We start from the raw sequence: 15784 nt of genomic DNA, 5'->3' as shown, positions 1-15784 counted from the left end.
TAGGGAAGAATCCTTCCTTAGAACTGTTAATTAATATGCTTAGAGTACAGGATAAGGCCATAAGTGCCCAATCTGTGGAAAAAGTAGCTAATGGTTCTCAATCTGATCCAGGGACTCCCCCAGGAAAAGGTTCAGGAAAGAAACTTCTTAGCCTGCCCATTACTAGACAGTCTAGCATAGTTGGTACAGATGTTGAATCACATCATACTGATGATGTGCTCTCACATTATACTGGTAGCCAAGCTGTTAGGGTGCCCTCTGTAAGGGACAGGTCTCCTTCTGTTCATTCCCATCATACCTCTGTATCTAGAAATGTCCCTCCCACCCACCCTGATGACAGATTGTTGGAAAGGGAGCTCAATAGATTGAGAGTGGAGCAAACCAGACTGAAGCTCAAGAAGCAACAGCTGGATTTGGATAGACAGTCTTTAGAAATACAGAGGGAAAGACAGAAAATGGGTTTAGATACCCATGGTGGCAGCAGCAGTATTCCCCATAGTCATCCTGCAAAAGAGCATGATTCCAGGAATCTGCATAAGATAGTTCCCCCTTACAAGGAGGGGGATGACATTAACAAGTGGTTTGCTGCACTTGAGAGGGCCTGTGCTGTACAGGATGTCCCTCAAAAGCAGTGGGCTGCTATCCTATGGCTATCATTTACTGGAAAAGGTAGGGATAGGCTCCTTACTGTAAAAGAAAATGATGCTAACAATTTCCAAGTTCTTAAGAATGCACTCCTGGATGGTTATGGCTTAACCACTGAACAGTACAGGATCAAGTTCAGAGATACCAAAAAGGAGTCTTCACAAGACTGGGTTGATTTCATTGACCAGGCAGTGAAGGCCTTGGAGGGGTGGTTACATGGCAGTAAAGTTACTGATTATGACAGCCTGTATAACTTAATCCTGAGAGAGCATATTCTTAATAATTGTGTGTCTGATTTGTTGCACCAGTACTTGGTGGACTCTGATCTGACCTCTCCCCAAGAATTGGGAAAGAAGGCAGACAAATGGGTCAGAACAAGAGTGAACAGAAAAGTTCATACAGGGGGTGACAAAGATGGCAACAAAAAGAAGGATGGTAAGTCTTCTGACAAGGGTGGGGACAAATCTAAAAATGAGTCTTCATCAGGCCCACAAAAACACTCTGGTGGGGGTGGTGGGCCAAAATCCTCCTTTAATCAGAACAAGGAAAAGAAACCATGGTGCTATTTATGTAAGATAAAAGGCCATTGGACAACAGATCCCAGTTGTCCAAAGAAAGGCACCACAGCTCCTACCACTACAACCCCTACTGCTACACCTAGTGTCCCTACCAATAGCAGTGGTGGTGGGAGCAAACCTACTAATAGCCAATCCAAGGGAGTAGCTGGGCTCACTTTTGGTAATTTAGTTGGGGTTGGTCTGATTAGGGAGACCACAGAGGCTACTTTAGTCTCTGAAGGGGCTATTGACTTAGCCACTTTGGTTGCTTGCCCCCATAACTTGGAGAAGTACAAGCAACTAACCCTAATAAATGGTGTTGAGGTCCAGGCCTACAGGGACACAGGTGCCAGTGTCACAATGGTGATTGAGAAACTGGTGCACCCTGAACAACACATACTTGGACACCAGTACCAAGTAACCGATGCTCACAACATAACACAAAGCCACCCCATGGCTGTTGTAAATCTCAACTGGGGGGGGGTATCTGGTCCAAAGAAAGTTGTGGTAGCTTCAGATTTACCTGTAGACTGTCTATTAGGGAACGATTTGGAGACATCAGCTTGGTCAGATGTGGAGTTGGAGGCCCATGCAGCAATGCTGGGCATCCCAGGGCATATTTTTGCTTTGACAAGGGCTCAGGCCAAAAAGCAAAAAGGACAGGGAAGCTTGGATCCTGGAACAATGGACCAAGTGCTCCCTAAAGCTAGGGCTAGTAGAAGCAAACCACTTCCTACTATCCCTCCCTCTACAGTGGATTCTACTTCTGAGGAAGAAGAATTCCCTCCCTGTGCAGAACCTACACCAGAGGAGCTGGAAGCAGACACTGCTGAGCTTTTGGGTGAAGGGGGGCCTGCCAGAGAGGAGCTGAGTGTGGCACAGCAAACCTGTCCCACATTAGAGGGTCTCAGACAGCAAGCTGTCAAACAGGCTAATGGGGATGTCAGTGACTCACACAGAGTTTACTGGGAGGACAACCTCTTGTACACTGAGCAAAGGGATCCTAAACCTGGAGCTGCCAGGAGATTAGTGATTCCTCAGGAGTACAGAAAGTTCCTCCTAACACTGGCACATGACATTCCCTTAGCTGGGCACCTGGGTCAAATGAAAACTTGGGACAGATTGGTACCACTGTTTCATTGGCCTAGGATGTCTGAGGACACAAAAGAATTTTGTAAGTCCTGTGAAACCTGTCAAGCCAGTGGCAAGACAGGTGGCACTCCAAAGGCACCCCTTATCCCACTGCCTGTGGTTGGGGTTCCCTTTGAAAGGGTAGGGGTTGACATAGTTGGCCCCCTTGACCCTCCTACTGCTTCAGGCAATAGGTTTATCTTGGTGGTAGTGGACCATGCCACAAGATATCCTGAAGCTATTCCTTTAAGGACCACTACAGCTCCTGCAGTGGCAAAGGCCCTCCTGGGAATATTTTCCAGGGTGGGCTTCCCAAAGGAAGTAGTATCAGACAGAGGAAGCAATTTCATGTCTGCATACTTAAAGGCCATGTGGAAGGAGTGTGGTGTAACTTACAAGTTCACAACACCCTATCATCCACAAACAAATGGACTGGTGGAGAGATTTAATAAAACTCTCAAAGGCATGATTATGGGACTCCCTGAAAAACTCCGCAGGAGATGGGATATCCTTCTACCATGCCTCCTTTTTGCCTACAGGGAGGTACCCCAGAAAGGAGTGGGCTTCAGCCCCTTTGAACTTCTTTTTGGACACCCTGTTAGGGGTCCACTCACACTTGTAAAGGAGGGTTGGGAACAACCTTTAAAAGCTCCTAAGCAGGATATTGTGGATTATGTACTTGGCCTCAGATCAAGGATGGCTGAGTACATGAAAAAGGCCAGTAAAAACCTTCAGGCCAGCCAAGAGCTCCAGAAGCAATGGCATGATCAGAAGGCTGTTTTGGTTCAGTACCAACCAGGGCAGAAAGTGTGGGTCTTGGAGCCTGTGGCCCCAAGAGCACTCCAAGATAAATGGAGTGGTCCACACACAATTGTTGAAAAGAAGGGTGAAGTCACCTACTTGGTTGACTTAGGCACTGCCAGGAGTCCCCTTAGGGTGCTCCATGTCAACCGCCTGAAACCCTACTATGACAGGGCTGATCTCACCCTGCTCATGGCAACAGATGAGGGACAGGAAGAAGACAGTGATCCTCTACCTGATCTCTTCTCTTCCACAGAACAAGATGCTCTTGTGGAAGGGGTAGTTTTGGCTGATTGTCTTACTGCTGAGCAGAAAGATAATTGCATAAATCTCCTAGGACAATTTTCAGAACTCTTCTCCATTGTGCCAGGCACCACTTCTTGGTGTGAGCACACTATAGATACTGGAGACAGTTTACCTGTCAAAAGTAAGATCTATAGGCAGCCTGACCATGTCAGGGACTGCATAAAGCAAGAAGTTCAGAAGATGTTGGAACTAGGAGTGGTTGAGCACTCTGACAGTCCATGGGCTTCTCCTGTGGTACTGGTACCAAAACCCAATTCTAAAGATGGAAAGAAGGAAATGAGGTTTTGTGTAGACTATAGAGGTCTCAACTTGGTAACCAAAACAGATGCTCACCCTATACCCAGGGCAGATGAGCTAATAGATACACTGGCATCTGCCAAGTATCTAAGCACTTTTGATTTGACTGCAGGGTATTGGCAGATCAAAATGTCAGAAGATGCTAAACCTAAGACTGCATTTTCTACCATTGGAGGACATTACCAGTTTACTGTAATGCCTTTTGGTTTGAAAAATGCACCTGCCACTTTTCAGAGGTTGGTAAACACAGTCCTGCAAGGGCTGGAAGCTTTCAGTGCAGCATATTTGGATGATATAGCTGTCTTTAGCTCCAGCTGGGATGATCACCTGGTCCACCTTTGGAAAGTTTTGGAGGCCCTGCAAAAGGCAGGCCTCACTATCAAGGCTTCAAAGTGCCAGATAGGGCAGGGTAAGGTGGTTTATCTGGGACACCTTGTTGGTGGGGAACAGATTGCACCACTTCAGGGGAAAATCCAAACTATTATTGATTGGATTCCCCCTACCACTCAGACTCAGGTGAGAGCCTTCCTAGGCCTCACTGGGTATTACAGGAGGTTCATTAAGAACTATGGCTCCATTGCAGCCCCTCTTAATGACCTCACATCCAAGAAAATGCCTAAAAAGGTATTATGGACAGCAAACTGTCAGAAAGCTTTTGAGGAGCTGAAGCAGGCCATGTGCTCTGCACCTGTCCTGAAAAGCCCTTGTTACTCTAAAAAATTCTATGTCCAAACTGATGCATCTGAATTAGGAGTAGGGGCAGTCCTATCACAACTTAATTCTGAGGGCCAGGATCAACCTGTTGCTTTTATTAGTAGAAGGTTGACCCCTAGAGAAAAGCGTTGGTCTGCCATTGAGAGGGAGGCCTTTGCTGTGGTCTGGGCTCTGAAGAAGTTGAGGCCATACCTGTTTGGCACTCACTTCATTGTTCAGACAGACCACAAACCTCTACTTTGGCTAAAACAAATGAAAGGTGAAAATCCTAAATTGTTGAGGTGGTCCATATCCCTACAGGGAATGGACTATACAGTGGAACATAGACCTGGGAGTAGCCACTCCAATGCAGATGGACTCTCCAGATATTTCCACTTAGACAATGAAGACTCATCAGGTAATGGCTAGTCTTATTGTCCTTCGTTTGGGGGGGGGTTGTGTAGGAAAGTACCATCTTGCCTGGCATGTTACCCCCATTTTTCACTGTATATATGTTGTTTTAGTTGTATGTGTCACTGGGACCCTGGTAACCCAGGGCCCCAGTGCTCATAAGTGTGCCTGTATGTGTTACCTGTGTAGTGACTAACTGTCTCACTGAGGCTCTGCTAATCAGAACCTCAGTGGTTATGCTCTCTCATTTCTTTCCAAATTGTCACTGACAGGCTAGTGACCATTTTTACCAATTTACATTGGCTTACTGGAACACCCTTATAATCCCCTAGTATATGGTACTGAGGTACCCAGGGTATTGGGGTTCCAGGAGATCCCTATGGGCTGCAGCATTTCTTTTGCCACCCATAGGGAGCTCTGACAATTCTTACACAGGCCTGCCACTGCAGCCTGAGTGAAATAACGTCCACGTTATTTCACAGCCATTTTACACTGCACTTAAGTAACTTATAAGTCACCTATATGTCTAACCTTTACCTGGTAAAGGTTAGGTGCAAAGTTACTTAGTGTGAGGGCACCCTGGCACTAGCCAAGGTGCCCCCACATTGTTCAGAGCCAATTCACTGAACTTTGTGAGTGCGGGGACACCATTACACGCGTGCACTACATATAGGTCACTACCTATATGTAGCTTCACCATGGTAACTCCGAATATGGCCATGTAACATGTCTATGATCATGGAATTGCCCCCTCTATGCCATCCTGGCATTGTTGGTACAATTCCATGATCCCAGTGGTCTGTAGCACAGACCCTGGTACTGCCAGACTGCCCTTCCTGGGGTTTCTCTGCAGCTGCTGCTGCTGCCAACCCCTCAGACAGGCATCTGCCCTCCTGGGGTCCAGCCAGGCCTGGCCCAGGATGGCAGAACAAAGAACTTCCTCTGAGAGAGGGTGTAACACCCTCTCCCTTTGGAAAATGGTGTGAAGGCAGGGGAGGAGTAGCCTCCCCCAGCCTCTGGAAATGCTTTGTTGGGCACAGATGTGCCCAATTCTGCATAAGCCAGTCTACACCGGTTCAGGGACCCCTTAGCCCCTGCTCTGGCGCGAAACTGGACAAAGGAAAGGGGAGTGACCACTCCCCTGACCTGCACCTCCCCTGGGAGGTGTCCAGAGCTCCTCCAGTGTGCTCCAGACCTCTGCCATCTTGGAAACAGAGGTGCTGCTGGCACACTGGACTGCTCTGAGTGGCCAGTGCCACCAGGTGACGTCAGAGACTCCTTGTGATAGGCTCCTTCAGGTGTTAGTAGCCTTTCCTCTCTCCTAGGTAGCCAAACCCTCTTTTCTGGCTATTTAGGGTCTCTGTCTCTGGGGAAACTTTAGATAACGAATGCATGAGCTCAGCCGAGTTCCTCTGCATCTCCCTCTTCACCTTCTGATAAGGAATCGACCGCTGACCGCGCTGGAAGCCTGCAAACCTGCAACATAGTAGCAAAGACGACTACTGCAACTCTGTAACGCTGATCCTGCCGCCTTCTCGACTGTTTTCCTGCTTGTGCATGCTGTGGGGGTAGTCTGCCTCCTCTCTGCACCAGAAGCTCCGAAGAAATCTCCCGTGGGTCGACGGAATCTTCCCCCTGCAACCGCAGGCACCAAAAAGCTGCATCTCCGGTCCCTTGGGTCTCCTCTCAGCACGACGAGCGAGGTCCCTCGAATCCAGCGACACCGTCCAAGTGACCCCCACAGTCCAGTGACTCTTCAGCCCAAGTTTGGTGGAGGTAAGTCCTTGCCTCACCTCGCTGGGCTGCATTGCTGGGAACCGCGACTTTGCAAGCTTCTCCGGCCCCTGTGCACTTCCGGCGGAAATCCTGTGTGCACAGCCAAGCCTGGGTCCACGGCACTCTAACCTGCATTGCACGACTTTCTAAGTTGGTCTCCGGCGACGTGGGACTCCTTTGTGCAACTTCGGCGAGCACCGTTTCACGCATCCTCGTAGTGCCTGTTTCTGGCACTTCTCCGGGTGCTACCTGCTTCAGTGAGGGCTCTTTGTCTTGCTCGACGTCCCCTCTCTCTGCAGGTCCAATTTGCGACCTCCTGGTCCCTCATGGGCCCCAGCAGCGTCCAAAAACGCCAAACGCACGATTTGCGTGTAGCAAGGCTTGTTGGCGTCCATCCGGCGGGAAAACACTTCTGCACGACTCTCCAAGGAGTGAGGGATCCATCCTCCAAAGGGGAAGTCTCTAGCCCTTGTCGTTCCTGCAGTATTCACAGTTCTTCAGCCTAGTAAGAGCTTCTTTGCACCAACCGCTGGCATTTCTTGGGCATCTGCCCATCTCCGAGCTGCTTGTGACTTTTGGACTTGGTCCCCTTGTTCCACAGGTACCCTCAGACAGGAATCCATCGTTGTTGCATTGCTGATTTGTGTTTTCCTTGCATTCTCCCTCTAACACGACTATTTTGTCCTTAGGGGAACTTTGGTGCACTTTGCACTCACTTTTCAGGGTCTTGGGGAGGGTTATTTTTCTAACTCTCACTATTTTCTAATAGTCCCAGCGACCCTCTACAAGGTCACATAGGTTTGGGGTCCATTCGTGGTTCGCATTCCACTTCTGGAGTATATGGTTTGTGTTGCCCCTATCCCTATGTTTCCCCATTGCATCCTATTGTACCTATACATTGTTTGCACTGTTTTCTAAGACTATACTGCATATTTTTGCTATTGTGTATATATATCTTGTGTATATTTCCTATCCTCTCACTGAGGGTACACTCTAAGATACTTTGGCATATTGTCATAAAAATAAAGTACCTTTATTTTTAGTATAACTGTGTATTGTGTTTTCTTATGATATTGTGCATATGACACTAAGTGGTACTGTAGTAGCATCACACGTCTCCTAGTTCAGCCTGAGCTGCTTTGCTAAGCTACCATTATCTATCAGCCTAAGCTGCTAGACACCCTATACACTAATAAGGGATAACTGGGCCTGGTGCAAGGTGCAAGTACCCCTTGGTACTCACTACAAGCCAGTCCAGCCTCCTACAGGGGTGCCCTGTGAAAGTGTAGGGGTTGATATTGTTGGCCCCCTTGACCCTCCAACTGCTTCAGGAATCTCACCTGGAGTGACGGAGTCAATTCCCTGCTTTAGCAGGCACGTCTCTGCAGCGACAACCGGCACTCTGGGACTCCTCTCCGGTCGACGAGCATGATCCCTGGAACACAGGTGGTGCACTGAAGTGATCCCGACTGTCCAAAGGTCCTGCTGTACAAATTTGGTGGAGGTAAGGGCTTGCGTCCCTGAGCCAGACAGTACCCCTGGGCACTGCATGATCTGAAGCTCCTAGGGCTTCTGTGTACTTGTTCCAGGAATCCTTCGTGCACAGAGTAGACCAGGTCCCCAGCCCCCTAGCCTGCGATGCTCAGCTCCCAGGGTTGTCCTCCGGCAGTATGGGATCCCTTTGTGTAGTGCTGCGACGACCGCGTTTTGCAACTCCTTTGTCCCCGTGTCCTGGGACTCTTGTGGGCGCTGCTTGATATTTTGAGGGCTCTCTAGAGTGTTGAGAGCCCACTCTGTCTCCTCAGTCCAAGTGGAGGCACCCAGGTCCCTCCTGGGCCCAGGTAGTGCATTTTCCTGCCTACCTCAACATTTGCGTGAGCCAAGGCTTGTTGGCGGAATCCACAGACGAAAACCAGCCTGCATCCAACAACTCGATGTGCGACATTGCTTGTACCAAGGAGAAACCCGCAGCTGTCTTCTTTGGTGCATTTCAGACTTTTTCCTCCAACCGGAGAATCCACTTTTGCACCTTCATCCGGATTAGCAGGGGCTCCTGTTCTTCCTGGACGCTTCATCGACTTCTAGACTTGGTCTGCTATCTCCACAGGTGTTCAGGTGCAGGAATCCATCATTGGTGGCTTGCAGTCTTGCCTGGATTTTACATAATCCTTTACCATGACTTCTAGTGTGCCCTGAGGAAACTTTCTGTACTTTTCTCCTGTTTTCCTGGGCTCTGGGGTGGGGTACTGTGAGAAAGTAGCCTCTTTCTAGCATGGTTACCTCCATTTATGGCCTGTTTGTCAGTGTTTTTTTACTGTCTCACTGGGACCCTGCTAGCCAGGACCCCAGTGCTCATAGTTTGAAACCTATTTGTCAGTGTGTTTTTACTGTTTCACTGGGATCCTGCTAGTCAGTACCCCAGTGTTCATAGTTTGTGGCGTGTGTGTGTTGTCAGTATGCTTGACTGTGTCACTGGAGTTCTGCTAACCAGAACTCCAGTGCTTCTGCTCTCTCAACTTAACAAATTTGTCACTACAGTTTAGTGACTCCATATTCCGATTCTGATTGGCACACTAGAAACCCCTTTATAAGTCCCTAGTATATGATACCTAGGTACTCATGGCATTGGGATTCCAGGAGATCCTTATGGGCTGAAACATTTATTTTGCAACCCATAAGGAGCTCATACAAACCTTACTTCAGGACTGCCACTGCAGCTTGAGTGAAATAGGGCGCACTCTATTTCACAGCCATGTTTCACTGCACCAGGTAACTTATAAGAAACCTATATGTCTAACCTTCATTTACTGAAGGCTAGGTGCAAAGTTACTGTGTGTGAGGGAACCCTTGCACTAGCAAAGGTGCCCCCACGTTGTCCAGAGCCAATTACCTGGACTTCGGGAGTAAGGGGACACAATTATAAGCTTGCACTGCATAAATGTCAATACATATATGTAGCATCACAATGGTAACTCCGAAGATGGCCACCTCACAGAAAGGTTTCTGCCCCCATGTAGATTGAGCAGCTCAATCCCAGAAAGGCAGAACAATGCATTTCCTTTAGGAGAGGGGTGTTACACCCTCTCCCATTGGACATAGGTGTCATAGGCAAGGGAAGGGTATCCTTCCAGAGCCTCTGGAAATGCTTTGAAGGGCACAAACGGTGGCCTCCTTGCAAAATCCATTGTGCAACGGCAAATAGTACTCTGGGACTCCTCTCCTGACAATGAGCGGGCTCCCTGGAACACAGGTGGTGGACCGAAGATTCCCAGAGTGTCCACAGTTCCAGCTGTCTAAATTTGGTGGAGGTGAGATCTTGCCTCCCCATGCTGTGACAGTATCCCTGTGCACTGCATCTTCTGCAGCTCCTTGGGCTTCTGTGCACTTCTTCCAAACGTTCTTCATACACAGCGTAGCCCAGGTCCCCAGCACTCCATCCTGCGACGCACAGCTCCCTGAGTTGTTCTCCGGCGGCGTGGGACCTTCCAGTATAGTGCTGTGATGATTGCACTTTACTTCCTCTTTGTCTCCATGTTCTGGGACTCCCGTGGGTGCTGCCTGGTGTAGGAGGCTGGACTGGCTTGTAGTGAGTACCAAGGGGTACTTGCACCTTGCACCAGGCCCAGGTATCCCTTATTAGTGTATAGGGTGTCTAGCAGCTTAGGCTGATAGATAATGGTAGCTTAGCAGAGCAGCTTAGGCTGAACTAGGAGACGTGTGAAGCTACTACAGTACCACCTAGTGTCATATGCACAATATCATAAGAAAACACAATACACAGTTATACTAAAAATAAAGGTACTTTATTTTTATGACAATATGCCAAAGTATCTTAGAGTGTACCCTCAGTGAGAGGATAGGAAATATACACAAGCTATATATACACAATAGCAAAAATATGCAGTATAGTCTTAGAAAACAGTGCAAACAATGTATAGTTACAATAGGATGCAATGGGGAAACATAGGGATAGGGGCAACACAAACCATATACTCCAAAAGGGGAATGCGAACCACGAATGGACCCCAAACCTATGTGACCTTGTAGAGGGTCGCTGGGACTATTAGAAAATAGTGAGAGTTAGAAAAATAACCCTCCCCAAGATCCTGAAAAGTGAGTGCAAAGTGCACTAAAGTTCCCCTAAGGACAAAGAAGTCGTGTTAGAGGAATAATGCAGGAAAGACACAAACCAACAATGCAACAACTGTGGATTTCCAATCTAGGGTACCTGTGGAACAAGGGGACCAAGTCCAAAAGTCACAAGCAAGTCGGAGATGGGCAGATGCCCAGGAAATGCCAGCTGTGGGTGCAAAGAAGCTTCTACTGGACAGAAGAAGCTGAGGTTTCTGCAGGAACGAAAAGGGCTAGAGACTTTCCCTTTGGTGGACGGATCCCTCTCGCCGTGGAGAGTCGTGCAGAAGTGTTTTCCCGCCGAAAGAATGCCAACAAGCCTTGCTAGCTGTAAATTGTGCGGTTAGCGTTTTTGGACGCTGCTGAGGCCCAGGAGGGACCAGGAGGTCGCAAATTGGACCAGCAGAGAGAGGGGACGTCGAGCAAGACAAGGAGCCCTCTCAGAAGCCGGTAGCTCCCAAAGAAGTGCCAGGAACAGGCACTATGAGGATGCGTGAAACAGTGCTCGCCGAAGTTGCACAAAGGAGTCCCACGTCGCCGGAGACCAACTTAGAAAGTCGTGCAATGCAGGTTAGAGTGCCGTGGACCTAGGCTTGGCTGTGCACAAAGGATTTCCGCCGGAAGTGCACAGGGGCCGGAGTAGCTGCAAAAGTCGCGGTTCCCAGCAATGCAGCCCAGCGAGGTGAGGCAAGGACTTACCTCCACCAAACTTGGACTGAAGAGTCACTGGACTGTGGGGGTCACTTGGACAGAGTCGCTGGATTTGAGGGACCTCGCTCGTTGTGCTGAGAGGAGACCCAAGGGACCGGTAATGCAGCTTTTTGGTGCCTGCGGTTGCAGGGGGAAGATTCCGTCGACCCACGGGAGATTTCTTCAGAGCTTCTGGTGCAGAGAGGAGGCAGACTACCCCCACAGCATGCACAAGCAGGAAAACAGTCGAGAAGGCGGCAGGATCAGCGTTACAGAGTTGCAGTAGTCATCTTTGCTACTATGTTGCAGGTTTGCAGGCTTCCAGCGCGGTCAGCAGTCGATTCCTTATCAGAAGGTGAAGAGAGAGATGCAGAGGAACTCGGCTGAGCTCATGCATTCGTTATCTAAAGTTTCCCCAGAGACAGAGACCCTAAATAGCCAGAAAAGAGGGTTTGGCTACCTAGGAGAGAGGATAGGCTACTAACACCTGAAGGAGCCTATCAGAAGGAGTCTCTGACGTCACCTGGTGGCACTGGCCACTCAGAGCAGTCCAGTGTGCCAGCAGCACCTCTGTTTCCAAGATGGCAGAGGTCTGGAGCACACTGGAGGAGCTCTGGACACCTCCCAGGGGAGGTGCAGGTCAGGGGAGTGGTCACTCCCCTTTCCTTTGTCCAGTTTCACGCCAGAGCAGGGCTAAGGGGTCCCCTGAACCGGTGTAGACTGGCTTATGCAGAATTGGGCACATCTGTGCCCAAGAAAGCATTTCCAGAGGCTGGGGGAGGCTACTCCTCCCCTGCCTTCACACCATTTTCCAAAGGGAGAGGGTGTCACACCCTCTCTCAGAGGAAGTTCTTTGTTCTGCCATCCTGGGCCAGGCCTGGCTGGACCCCAGGAGGGCAGATGCCTGTCTGAGGGGTTGGCAGCAGCAGCAGCTGCAGTGAAACCCCAGGAAGGGCAGTTTGGCAGTACCAGGGTCTGTGCTACAGACCACTGGGATCATGGGATTGTGCCAACTATGCCAGGATGGCATAGAGGGGGCAATTCCATGATCATAGACATGTTACATGGCCATATTCGGAGTTACCATTGTGAAGCTACATATAGGTAGTGACCTATATGTAGTGCACGCGTGTAATGGTGTCCCCACACTCACAAAGTCCGGGGAATTGGCCCTGAACAACGTGGGGGCACCTTGGCTAGTGCCAGGGTGCCCTCACACTAAGTAACTTTGCACCTAACCTTTACCAGGTAAAGGTTAGACATATAGGTGACTTATAAGTTACTTAAGTGCAGTGTAAAATGGCTGTGAAATAACGTGGACGTTATTTCACTCAGGCTGCAGTGGCAGGCCTGTGTAAGACTTGTCAGAGCTCCCTATGGGTGGCAAAAGACATGCTGCAGCCCATAGGGATCTCCTGGAACCCCAATACCCTGGGTACCTCAGTACCATATACTAGGGAATTATAAGGGTGTTCCAGTAAGCCAATGTAAATTGGAAAAATTGGTCACTAGCCTGTTAGTGACAATTTGAAAGAAATGAGAGAGCATAACCACTGAGGTTCTGATTAGCAGAGCCTCAGTGAGACAGTTAGGCATCACACAGGGAACACATACATATAGGCCACAACTTATGAGCACTGGGGTCCTGGCTAGCAGGGTCCCAGTGACACATAACAAACATACTGAAAACATAGGGTTTTCACTATGAGCACTGGGCCCTGGCTGGCAGTATCCCAGTGAGACAGTGAAAACACCCTGACATACACACAAACAGGCCAAAAGTGGGGGTAACAAGGCTAGAAAGAGGCTACTTTCTCACACAACCCCCCCCAAACGAAGGACAATAAGGCTAACCTTGGCCAGTTGAGACTTTATTGTCTAAGTGGTGATAAGTAGAGAGTAGTTCTGCAATAGACTGGTTACTCCCTTTATCATCCTCTATATGGTTACTTCCCTGTGGGGATGTAAACCACCCTGTTTGAAGTTTTTTAGCTAAGCAACAATGTGAAGATGTATTTTCAGAGTTTCTATCAGTAAGTTTTAGTTTAGAGCAGTGGGAATTGTCCACTGAACCTATTTGTAGTGATGGAAATGACAGACAGGGATGCTGTCTCAGAAAAGCCACAGCTGGGCAAAAACGTTGTCCATATGGCTGGAAGAGAGAACAGGGATGCTGTTTCTCTTGAGTTGGAGCAGGGCAGGGATGCTGTCCTATGAGCTCCACACTAGGGCAGGGATGCTGTCCTGAGTGTTGTGAGGCAGTGCAGAGTTTCTGCACTAAAGTTTCTCTGGGAGGGTTGGAGGGATGCTCCATGTTAACTAAAATGGTGCTCTTTTTCTCACCAATGTTAGTTATCCCACAGAGAGGTACTTCTACCTCAGGGAGTACAGTTTTGCCAACTGATGATTCCCTTGGAACAGGTTCCACCCCAGGAGAGGTTTCTCCCACCACAGGAATGGTATCCTGAATGGCAGGGTGGTTAGGGGATACTGTGATACCCTTTTTACCTGTTGATGGAGAGGGATCCTGAGTTTTCAGGCCTTCTCTCCTTTGCTTTTTCATTTCAGCAGAAATGAGAGGGAACAATTCCTCTGGGATGCCCAGCATGGCTGCATGGACATAAAACTCTACATCAGCCCAACCTGAGGCCTCTAGGTCATTACCTAAGAGACAGTCTACAGGTAAGCTAGGTGATACCACCACCTGCTTAGGGCCAGTAACTCCACCCCAACTAAACTGAATTATAGCTAAGGGAAGAAACTTAGTGGAGTTATGGACATCAATAATCTTATACTGTTGTCCAATGATGTGTTGATCAGGGTGCACTAGGTTTTCAGTCACCAAAGTGATACTGGCACCTGTGTCCCTGTAGGCCAAGGCCTCAACACCATTTATTGAAACTGTCTGCCTGTATTTATCCATTGTAAGGGGACAAGCAGCCAGTGTGGCAAGGCCAATGCCACTAGGTGTGACAGAAACTGTCTTGGGACTGACTACCCCAGTTTCTATGATGGACCCATAAGTGAACCCAACTACACCCTTTGCTTGACTGTTGCCAGCAGTCCCACCACTAGTACCACTACTGCTCGGGGCACTAGAGCTTGATGTATTAGTGGTGGTAGGCTCAGGGGGTTTACCTGGACAGGACTGATCCCCTGGCCTATGGCCTCTGTTTTTACACACAAAGCACCAAGGCTTTTTAAATTGTGTAGGTTGAGAAGAAGAGGAAGAATTAGTTTTATCCCCACCCTCTGAAGAGTGTTTAAGATTTGAAGTGGGATCTTTGGTTTTACCCTTATCCCCATGCTTATCTTGAGATTTTTCACCATCTTTCTTCTTATTGCCATCTTTGTCACCCCCTGTATGAACTTTTCTGTTCACCCTTGTTCTGACCCATTTGTCTGCCTTTTTTCCCAATTCTTGGGGAGAGGTCAGATCAGAGTCTACCAGGTACTGGTGCAACAAATCAGACACACAATTATTAAGTATATGCTTTCTCAGGATTGTGTTATACAGGCTTTCATAATCAGTAACTTTACTGCCATGTAACCACCCCTCCAAGGCCTTCACTGAATGGTCAATGAAATCAACCCAGTCTTGTGAAGACTCCTTTTTGGTCTCTCTGAACTTTATCCTGTATTGTTCAGTGGTTAAGCCATAACCATCCAGGAGTGCATTCTTAAGAACTGTAAAATTATTGGCATCACTTTCTTTCACAGTAAGGAGCCTATCCCTACCTTTTCCACTAAATGATAGCCATAGGATAGCAGCCCACTGCCTTTGAGGGACATCCTGTACAACACAGGCCCTCTCAAGTGCAGCAAACCACTTGTTAATGTCATCCCCCTCCTTATAAGGGGGAACTATCTTGTGCAGATTCCTGGAATCATGCTCTTTTACAGGATGACTATGGGGAATACTGCTGCTGCCACCATGGGTTTCTAAACCCAGTTTCTGTCTCTCCTTCTCTACTTCTAAAGTCTGTCTATCCAAATCCAGCTGTTGCTTCTTGAGGTTCAGTCTGGTTTGTTCCACTCTCAATCTATTGAGCTCCCTTTCTAACAATCTGTCATCAGGGTGGGTGGGAGGGACATGCCTTGAAACAGAAGTATGGTGAGAATGGACAGAAGGAGACCTGTCCCTTACAGAAGCCACCCTAACAGCTTGGCTAACAGAAACATCACTGCCAGTATGGTGAGAATAAATGCTTTTGCTATGATGTGAGACAACACTATTTATATGGTGTGGCTCATCATCATTACCAACTATGCTAGACTGTCTAGTAATGGGCAGGCTAGGAAGTTTCTTTCCTGAATCTTTTCCTGGGGGAGTCCCTGGATCAGAT

Source organism: Pleurodeles waltl, chromosome 6 (genome assembly GCF_031143425.1).
Source record: "Pleurodeles waltl isolate 20211129_DDA chromosome 6, aPleWal1.hap1.20221129, whole genome shotgun sequence".
Taxonomy (NCBI): Eukaryota; Metazoa; Chordata; class Amphibia; order Caudata; family Salamandridae; genus Pleurodeles; species Pleurodeles waltl.
Note: the sequence above shows the minus strand (reverse complement) of the source record.